Source organism: Sus scrofa, chromosome 1 (genome assembly GCF_000003025.6).
Source record: "Sus scrofa isolate TJ Tabasco breed Duroc chromosome 1, Sscrofa11.1, whole genome shotgun sequence".
In the NCBI taxonomy this organism is placed as follows: domain Eukaryota; kingdom Metazoa; phylum Chordata; class Mammalia; order Artiodactyla; family Suidae; genus Sus; species Sus scrofa.
Window position 1 is genome coordinate 247,978,848 of NC_010443.5, and position 9,842 is coordinate 247,988,689.

The following is a 9,842-nucleotide window of genomic DNA, read 5'->3' on the forward strand; positions in this document are numbered from 1 at the left end:
ATATGGAGGTTCCCAGGCTAGGGGTCGAATCAGAGCTGTAGCCGCCTGGCTACGCGAGAGCCACAGCAACGCCGGATCCGAGCCGCGTCTGCCACCTACACCCCAGCTCACGGCAATGCCGGATCGTCAACCCACCGAGCAAGGGCAGGGACCGAACCCGCAACCTCATGGTTGCTAGTCGGATTCGTTAACCACTGCACCACGACGGGAACTCCTGAATTTTTTAATTTTTAAATCTTTAATTCTAATTAAACTAAAATAGGCACATGTGGCTGATTGCTCCCACATTGGACCCTGCTAACCTGGATCATCATCTTAGAAGGATGAAGAGAAAACATCAAAACCATAAGGTGGAAAGAAGAGAATAAAAAAGAAAAATAATGACAAATGTTGAGAAAGCGATGTGAATGGGTAACAAAGTTGGTCAATAGAAGGAAAGAGTGAACACGACCATCTGGGTGATCTGTTTTTATTTAGGAGAAGATGTGTTGCTAGGAGATCTATCAGCCTAAGACCAGAGTTAAAATAGCTTAGCTAGGAGAGGTTAGATTGGCAAGAGGCCTTGTCAGGAAATATCAACCAGTTTCTACAATCTGGAAGAATGTGGAGCTAAGAACTCCTTCCATGTTCAACTTTCAGGCTCCTAAATAAATCCATGTGTAATGTCTGTTTCAGTTTAGATCAGGCCAAGGACTATCCCTCCAAGTCACTTAATTTGATGCTACTTCTCAAGAAATGATAGTTCTCATTTCTTGAAGGACCGCTCCAACCAGTTCAGTATTAAACTCCAGAAAAGAACACTTTGAAAATGACACTCACCCTTGAATGAATTTCATGGATTTACCAAATGTGTACATGTTTGTAGTACTTTGTCCATTAATCCAGAAAAACGGATGACTTTGGTACTCTTTGGTGAAATGAGAAACTCTCCACAGAGGTGGTAGTTCCAAACACAGATGAAACAAACCAACCCACCTTGTTCCTGTTGAATTAGAGACATTTTCTGAACACTGGGACAGTCTCCCAGTGGAGTCCTCAAGGTTACTAAAAATATCAAGGGTGTGGAATTTCCTGCAGAACAAGAAGAAACATGCTCACTTTTTTCTTTAAACATAGGAAGCTGCTCCCAGATCAAGTCATTTGCATTGTTTTTTTTTTTAAACCTTCCTCTTAAGTAGGCTATGCCCATCTAACTATCATGTTAGTATGTTACACACAAAAAAAGCTACCAAGTTGAAGAAAATTAACTGGTATCTTCATAGAGCTCAACTGTTTAGGAAAACTTTCTAAACCCTATCTCCTTGATCACCAGATCATTGTTATTATGCAGAAGAGACAAGTGAGGTTCGCAAGAGAGGGTGGACTGCACAAGGTTACCCAGCTGGTGATTGAGAGAGACAAGGTAACCCAAGTTTCCTTCAGCTAAATTCTACAAGAAAGCACATAATCCAAGGCCTGACTCTTGGTCCTAAGAATTGCTTCCTGCCTTCCTCAAGAATACATACACAACAAAATCCATAGTCCTCAGACCAAAAGAGTCTCCAGATTACAATACCTAAAAATCACTGGCAGGTAAGCAAAAAGGCAATTTTGTAGTGACTGCAATTGACTCACCAGCATTCATTTATCCTGAAATGACTGGTCTTGTGCCTATCACAATAATCCCATCCTTGCTACCAGTCATTACTTTGGGAAAAAGCTGCTAACTGATAGCAAGGATTGGTCTTCTGATAAAATTTTCCTCGCTCCTCAGTCAGAAACATTGGAATATTGTCTCTATTTCCCTTCAGAAAGTAGCGAACCCTGAAGATGATAATGCTGAAAGATTTAAAAACCATTATCACGTCATTGAATCTCACAACCCTGGAATCCACTGTGCTTTTGAACTTCTTGCAATGTGAAATAGCCAATTATCTTACTGTCAGAATGTCTCTTAGTCATAGCCAAAATTATCTCAACTGATATAGTCTATCAGCCTCATTTAGAAAAGAAAACTAAGATTTGGAGACCTTAGGCAAGCAAACCCCGTAGACATTAAGTAGCAAAGTTGGGATTTATTCATCTGATCTCAAAGCTCAAGATCTTAACCACAAAACAAAGTGGACTCGTGTTCTTAAGTATCCAAAAATTTTCGGTCACTGACAATCACTTTACCAAAAATCTATTTCACATTAAAAAAAGTGACATACTCAACAATCATTTACTTGACTAATTACTTTTTAGATCTACCAGTCCTGTTTCTTATGTATTACTCCTTTTTTCCATTCAAATACAGATGCACACCCTCAAGGAACTCAATATTGAGTACAGTTGTACCCAGTTCCTTTCAAATTTGTGATACGCTTTTAAATACTAGAAATGTGGGTTTGTGCTTGAAGGGTTTAATTTTCCCTCATCCATCAAAAAGCACAGTTGGGGTAGAACTGCAGGCTCTCATCACATAAATTTCTGATCTCTATTCGTTCCTAGCCTTCCGTTGACAATTCTTACCTTTCCCCGTAGCAAATTATACCCTGCTTTATACCACATTGCACAATTTGCTCAGCTCATCATATCTTCTGACAGAAGTCACTGCAATAAAGTTATGTACTCAGGTGTAACAAAAATACGTCTCACACTTGGACCCAATGTTCGTAGTGTATCAGGGGAAGATTCATGATGTATCTGTCAACCTTGACACTACAGTCAAAAAATCACTGATCTGTTTAAAGAGACAGGTTTGTAAACTAATTTCAACATAGTCAAAGGGAATTCTAGAAAGAGAGGTCAATGTAGAGAATGGGAACAATTCATTCTTCCTAATGGGTTACCAGGAAAGGCTTCACAGAGATGTGAAATTTTGAGCTGGACCTTGAAAGATGTGTAGAGTTATGCCTACCTGGAAAAGGCCAGTGGGGAGGAATGTGGAGGTAAAGGACACCAGGTAGAGGGAAAAAGCTGAGCAAAGTCATTGGTGGCCCGATCTTTCCTGTTGTAGTCATGGAAGAAAGGGTAGACCAGTGAGGCTGAGCACTACTTGTACCAGAAGAGAATGTCAATCCATGCCCAACCATAAAGAGAACCTTGTAAGGATATCTATGAACTTAAAGATAGAAATAATAATTATCTCTAGATATATAATACACCCCACACTTTATATTTTGCATAAATTAACTAAGTTGGCGTTTACAGTGACATATTATCATTTACACAATATATTCAGAAAGGTTGGATGTCTTGCAGATTGTCACACAGCAAATACTCAGTTGAAAATTTTTTTCCTGCAGCTGTGTGCACTGGCTTGATATGGGATCTCAGTTCCCTGACCAGGGATTGAACCCAGGCCACAGAGGTGAAAGGTCTGAGTCCCAACCACAAGACCACGAGGGAACTCCCAAGCTTAAACTTTAATTAAAATGCTCTCTCCATCTCCCTTTGAGCAAAACCAAGAGCATCTTCCCTTGAGCATCTCCAGTAAATGAATGGTGATGGGGAAATTAACATGCATATTTACATTGATGCCAATGAGCACAGGAAAATTACTGAATAAATCAAGAAACTTGCAGGAGTTCCCGTCGTGGTGCAGTGGTTAACGAATCCGACTAGGAACCATGAGGTTGCAGGTTCGGTCCCTGCCCTTGCTCAGTGGGTTAACGATCCGGCGTTGCCGTGAGCTGTGGTGTAGGTTGCAGACGCGGCTCGGATCCCGCGTTGCTGTGGCTCTGGTGTAGGCCGGGGGCTACAGCTCCAATTCAACCCCTAGCCTGGGAACCTCCATATGCTGCGGGAGCGGCCCAAATAAATAGCAAAAAGACAAAAAAAAAAAAAAAAAAAAAAAAAAAAAAAAAAAAAAAAAAAGAAAAAGAAACTGCAAAGATAGTACATTTTTTTTCTTTCTGTTTAAGTTCTCCAAAATTGTGCTCTCCTAATTAAAAAAAAAAGAAAGAGAAAGAAAGAAAAAAGAAAGGAAGGAAGGAAGAAAGAGAGAAAGAGAGAGAAAGAAAGAAAGAAAAAGAAAACATTGTGAGTATAGCTAAGGTGGAAAGAGTGAGATTTCAAAATTGGCCATTTTATATTTGAGTATTGCTTTATTTATTTATTTATTTATTTACTTATTTATTTATTTATTTATAGGGCTTCACATATTTATTACTGAGGCAAAGCCCAATGTAGAAACACCAACAAAAAGGGGAGCCATTTCCTGATATATCCAACTGTGGCTGTGCTATTTTCAGTGTGATACAGTAAGATGCGAGTAAGTGACCATCACACAGCATAATTACATGTGCCACCTCATGTGCAGAGGCTCCTTATAGACCCAGCTTGGTTCTTCTCCAATGTCTTCTCTTCTAGTTGTACCTGATTTCCCTACCAGTTTTCGTTCGAATCCATTGGGGGATGGGACGATTCTGCTTTTGCTTCTTGGCCAGGAATCACTTCATTCTGAAAGTCTTGTGAGAAGACATGGTGAGGAACTAATTCAACAGCACATAGGATGGCGGAGAAGAGAAGAGAGCTGCTTTCTTGATTCTAAAGTAATTTATACTCTTTTATAAAATTTGAGGAAGAAAAGCACTCTTTAATCCAATCACCTGTTAATATTTTAATGCATCTTCTTTTTTTTTTTTTATTTAGTCATGGCATGCACTAGCTTGATGTGGGATCTCTGTTCCCAGGAATTGAACTTGGGCCACAGGCATGAAAGCATCAAGTCATAACCACGAGACTACCAGGGCACTCCTCATCTTTTGTTTCTATGTGTGAATGTATGTGTATATATACTTCATGGGCCACCAATTTCTTCTCAGAGTGCTCATCCATAGAGATGAAAGAGAAGACAAGCAGATTATCTGAATTATGTAAGCCTCTTCAGGCTAAACAAACCACAAAACAGGATTTCTAGGATTTCTCTAAATCTCAATATTGGAGTGAACAGAATGTAGCAAGGAGATGTTGACCCAATTCAACTAAAGATATCTGAATTTTGAGAGCATATCTAAGTGGTTGATACTTCTCAAACCCAGAAATCCCAACTGAACCAGATGTCACTTTGACATGTTATTTTTTGGCCACTCCCAAAGCATATGGAATTTCCTGGGCCAGGGATTGAACCTGCACCATAGCAGTAACTCGCACAAAGATGCTACAGTGACAATGCCAGATTCTTAACCTGCTGCACCACAAGGGAACTCCTGAGGTATATTTTCATAGGAAGTCACAGCTTTGTGGTCCAGCAAGGATAGACCTAATTCAAAAATCTAAGACCCTTGGAGTTCCCGTTGTGGCGCAGTGGTTAACGAATCCGACTAGGAACCATGAGGTTGCGGGTTCGGTCCCTGCCCTTGCTCAGTGGGTTGACGATCCGGCGTTGCAGTGAGCTGTGGTGTAGGTTGCAGACACGGCTCGGATCCCGAGTTGCTGTGGCTCTGGCGGAGGCTGGTGGCTACAGCTCTGATTCGACCCCTAGCCTGGGAACCTCCATATGTCGCTGGAGCGGCCCAAAGAAATAGCAAAAGGACAAAAAAAAAAAAAAAAAAAATCTAAGACCCAAAAGGCATTGCTACCACTTGGTCTCCATTACCTAATCTGAATATTATGTCTACATTGCCAAAAGCATATGATCAGCATATGTTAAGATACAAATGTTGGGAGTTCCCTGGTGGCCTACCAGGTTAAGGATGAGGCATTATCACTGCTGTGGCATAGGTTCAATCTCCGGCCCAGGAATTTCAGGATGCCATGTGCATGGCCAAAAAAAAAAAAAGATTAAGTGTGAATGATGAGCTCTAGAATCACGAAGATGGTTGTCAGCACTAAGATAGTGGTCAGCAGGGAAGTCAGGGACCAGGAGGACACTCTTAGGATCTGAAAAGAGAAGAGGCTAACTTGCCTTCTCGTCCATGCTTCCTATGAAGGATAAAACCTTAGAAGAGGATCATCCAGATGATGTATTGAAAAGTACATAATCACCACTTGAAATAAACAAGTTAATCCTTGAATCAACTTGGCCACCACATCTGGAAATACCATGGCCCCAACCAGGTGCCTAGTGGAAAGGACTGCTACATATTCCCCACCTCCATGCCTGTGGCAACATTAGACATCATTTATGTGGTTAATAAAGCTTCTAGCCTTAGGATCTGGCTTCCATTCATAATGAGTTAAAACGTAAATCCTTGTACTTCACAGCTAAAATTCGCTCCCACCAGTGGTTATAAAGTCAAACTATTTTCATAGGATTTGCCTGTGTTGGGAAGGTCCTTCATCTCTTGTAGACTTCAGCTTTGACTCTCAGGTATCAGCTCTCCATGTTTTCCATCACTTAAGGAATACGCAGAAATGCATTGATCATATACAAGTGAAGCTTTGTGCAAGGTGCTAGAAAGAGTGACAAACTAAAAGAAAGTTTCCTCTTTCTGCTCTCAACAAGCTTGTAGCCTGTTAAGATAAACATGAACAGGGAGTTCCCTGGTGGCTCAGTGAGTTAAGGATCTGGCCTTGTCACTGCTGTAGCTCAGGTTACTGCTGTGGTGCAGGAAATTCTGCATGCCACAGGCACAGCCAAAAAATAAAAATAAAATAAACATGAATAGGACAAGAGCCAGATATGTAAGTCCAGGGAATATATAAATACTACATGGTGAAGTGACCACCCTGATCTACTAAAGGAAGATATGACGCTGTGGGCTATAGGCAGAGCCATCTAGCGGAAAACATACTGAAGTCAACCTAAGTTCAAGTCCTGGCAGCTCTACTTTCTAGTTGAGTGACCTTGGGCAACTGGTTGAGGCTTTGAACTAGATGGCTTTGTACCTCATCCTGCCATAAAACTCTGTAACTCTGCGTGACCATCTTGAGTTGCAATGAAGGTGAAATAAACATTGTATAAGTAGACAGGAACAAAAGGGCATTCAAGATAGGAACAATGTGAACCAGGAGAGCAGTGGATTGTGTATGGCAGGGAAGACCCTAAGGCAATGACAGTAATGTCTTCTGGATTGAGAGTTAACAAAAGTAGACTATTGTCAGGCCAGGGCTCCCATTTGTTCTCCTCTCCCAACCCAGTGCCCTCCCTTAATAGCAGCAGATCCAGATATCAGAACCCAGCCATACCCAAACAACCATCCAGACAGGCAAAAGTAGAGTTCAGAAGGGCTCTGTTCTAAGTACTTCAGCTGTGTCAGGAATCATTTTGAGACTTACAACAGAAACCCATTCAAGTGAGTCAAAGTAGAGAAGGATTTATTGAAATAACCCAGAGGATACCATGGGATAGGATCAAACTTTAGAACATAACAGTCAGACATCACACTATCTAGAACGTCATCAGGCACCTCATTCCACCTCATTCTCTGGGCCGTACGGTTTCTTTCTCTGGTGTGCATCTACTTCACTCTCCTCTTTCCACACTCCCATGGTCATTCTTGCTCCATCCATAATAACCATAGCCTGGATTCTGTCTCTCACTCGTCGTGAGTATACCATTTCAGTGTCCAACACAATTAGGCCACAGCTTTGGGGACTCATTTCAAAACTTAAGGAGAGCATCTGACTGAACACTAGCCAGCAGATAGATTCCTAAGTTTTTGAACTCCCCTACTTATCTGAGGTCAGTAGAACTTGGAGCTCTCAATTCTGGCTCTTCCAGGGCTTAAGTGGAGAAAGTTAAGCCAGGAGGAGAATTTAGCTAGGGCAAGCAAATTATTTACTGTCTTTGCTATCAGCTATTATTATAACTTAGACAACTTCTGGGTTAAAAAAAGATTGTGTGAATTAGCCTAATTACCTATCTTCTAAACGATGTAACATAATTTTTCATAATATGCTTCGACTTCCAAATCCTCACAAACCTTTTGAGAATAATTTATTTTTAAGTCAGGGGCTGTCTCCATACAATGTCTACCAACTAAACATGGAGTATGAAATGGAAGCACTGGAGTTCCCACAGTGGCTCAGCAGAAACAAATCTGACCAGCATCGATGAGGACATAGGTTCAATCCCTTGCCTTGCTTGGTGGGTTAATGACCCAGCGTTGCCATGAGCTGTGGTGTAAGTTGAAGATGCGGCTCAGATCCCACGTTGCTGTGGCTGTGGTATAGGCCAGCAGCTGCAGCTCCAATTCGACCCCTAGCCTGGCAACCTCCATATGCTGTGATACAGCCCTAAAAAGGCAAAAAAAAAGAAAAGAAAAGAAAATTAAAGAAAAGAAAAGGAAGCACTGGTCAGACGGTGTCTCAACATGATTCCACAAGGACATTCCTTCATACCATGAAATCTGACACTCTTGAGCAGAAACCTCTGCTTTTACGTGGAGAACAAAGACCAATCACTGAGAAAAGAACTCCCTCTTAGAGAATGATAGATGAGAGGCTGAAAAGGTAAGATGGCCAGCCTTCCTCCAAGACATTAGTGAGAACTTCAAAAGAAGGAAACGCATCTTTGTGTAATGTCATTCATAGGCCAGAAATCGGTATCAAGGGCATTTTTTTTATTTAATCTCATAAAATCCTAAGAGGAAAAAGCTATTAATCCTACTATCCAGGCAAAGGACAAAGGAACTGATAAGGACAACCAAGTTGCAAAATTCACAAAACTTGTGATAGAAGCAATACTCCAAACAGAGTCCATCTGACTTTAAAGGACACGTTCGCTCATTTCTCTCCCTCACTCGCATTAGTGTAGTGGTTCTGGATACGGACTCTGGAAGGAGACTACTGAATTCCTACCCAGCTCCATCCATCCTTGACCAGTCTTAGGATGGGGGGCAAGTAAACCTGTAGCTCAGGTTCCTCAGACAAATGAGAGTTATTTAGAAGCTATTCCAAAAAAAAAAAAAAAAAAAAAAAAGCTGTTAAAAGGTTTAAGCACTTAAATACATGAAGTGCTTAGAGAAATTCCTAATGAATCTTAAATTCCATCCCATTCCTTTTGGTGTATCCAATTGGAATCCTGGGCTTGAGAAGTACCAGCAACTTAGACATGCTCTCAAGGTCCAGCTATCTTCAGTTGAACTGAATCAAGGTCTCTCTGCACACCCTATTTGCTCCAATAATGAGATTTGGAGCAATCCTATTTTGTGGCTCATTCAGCATGCACAGTTTTACATAACTCAGATGATCTGCTTGTCTTTTCCTCAGCCTCTGTTGATGAGCAATCTGAGAAAGAAATTGGTAGCCGATGAGGTACATACATACATATATGCATAGAAGCATACACAAAAAATGCATCACAGCTATTGTTATTATTACCCCCACATGGCTTTGGAGGCTATGATCCATGAGCAGATGACTGATGCTGTGAAGAGGGAAAAAGCATTTGCCTGGATCTGGTGATAAGTACACAACCAGATTTGCAAAGCAGAAAATGTGTTCTAAGTGTTGAAGAAATGTAAGGAAATCCAGGAGAATATACTCACCCAAGGAAACAAGCTGAATGTCTGTCAGCACAGACATTTTGGAGAGAGAGTGGACCAAATGCTGAAGGAGGAGAGGAAGGAATAAAATATGCGATCAGAGTAATCTTCCCTGCTGGCCCGAGGGGGATAAACCAAGTAACCTAATAGGTGTTTTCCATCTTTGAATTCTATGACTGGAATAGCAATGAAGGTTTTAGCTCAGAATTGGGACGCTACAGCCAACTTAGGAGGTCTGCAGAAAGACGCTTCTATATTACCTACCCACACAATGTCTGGTTTAAACTCGTGCTGACGGATTCCTGCTTTCTTAATGATCACCCACCATAACAGTGTTTTTACACACTGTGTGCAAGCGTCATGCACACACGCATACAATTATAGCTCCAGATACATGAGCATTTGTGCATGGATAGATTTTGAATGGTAACGTTCATCCCTGATGCACTG

At 41.2% G+C, this 9,842-nt stretch overlaps 1 pseudogene; it reads right to left on the minus strand.

Annotated features, from left to right (window-relative positions):
• Positions 4,290-4,445, minus strand: LOC100523882 (annotated as a pseudogene).